Here is a 323-nt window from a genome sequence, read left to right as displayed (position 1 = left end):
CATTGGAAAGGGGGGAGGGAGGGAAAATGGGGGAAAACGGGGAGCGGGAGAGGGGGGAGATGAGGAGGTAAGATGAATCACTGACATTTGAAGCAGACACGCGGAAGAGGGGGGAGAAGAGGGGGGAAGGCGGGGAGGGGTAAAGAAGGGAAAGATGGAGAGGCGGGGGTCAAGATGAGGATGAGGAGCAGACCAACAAACATGCAAACACAAAGAGCTGCATCTGCGTTTCCCGTGCAATCCATAACCACCCCCTCACAACCATACCCCTCCCCCCGGGTAAAGACCCGCCCCACCCCCCACCCCCCTTAAAACCTCCTCCT

General features: G+C 58.2%; 1 protein-coding gene across 1 annotated transcript in view; it reads right to left on the bottom strand.

Annotated features, from left to right (window-relative positions):
* The window catches only part of VOLCADRAFT_107400 (uncharacterized protein), a gene marked incomplete at its 5' end in the record, with an annotated part of 7063 nt that overhangs the window by 3252 nt on the left and 3488 nt on the right, over positions 1-323 (bottom strand). The window lies entirely within an intron of this gene.

The sequence above is a fragment of the Volvox carteri genome (assembly GCF_000143455.1).
Source record: "Volvox carteri f. nagariensis unplaced genomic scaffold VOLCAscaffold_65, whole genome shotgun sequence".
NCBI lineage: Eukaryota > Viridiplantae > Chlorophyta > Chlorophyceae > Chlamydomonadales > Volvocaceae > Volvox > Volvox carteri.
Note: the sequence above shows the minus strand (reverse complement) of the source record. Positions and strands in the feature narration are given on the sequence as shown.